Source organism: Gadus morhua, chromosome 10, assembly GCF_902167405.1.
Source record: "Gadus morhua chromosome 10, gadMor3.0, whole genome shotgun sequence".
Lineage (NCBI taxonomy): Eukaryota > Metazoa > Chordata > Actinopteri > Gadiformes > Gadidae > Gadus > Gadus morhua.
Genome location: NC_044057.1, coordinates 14,622,686 through 14,623,007, shown reverse-complemented (window position 1 = coordinate 14,623,007; position 322 = coordinate 14,622,686).

Here is a 322-nt window from a genome sequence, read left to right as displayed (position 1 = left end):
ACTGCGATGGAGGTGGAGGCCCCCATCGTGTCCTGGATTGTTGATTACCTGACGGGCAGACCACAGTACGTACGCCTACAAAACTGTGTGTCTGACAAGGTGGTCAGCAACACTGGGGCCCCACAGGGGACTGTCCTCTCTCCCTTCCTCTTCACCCTTTTCACCTCAGACTTTAACTATTGCACTGAGTCCTGCCACCTTCAGAAGTTTTCTGATGACTCAGCAATAGTTGGCTGCATTGAAAAGGGGGATGACCGTGAATACAGGACTGTTGTGGACAACTTTGTCACTTGGAGTGAGCTGAATCACCTGCAACTCAACG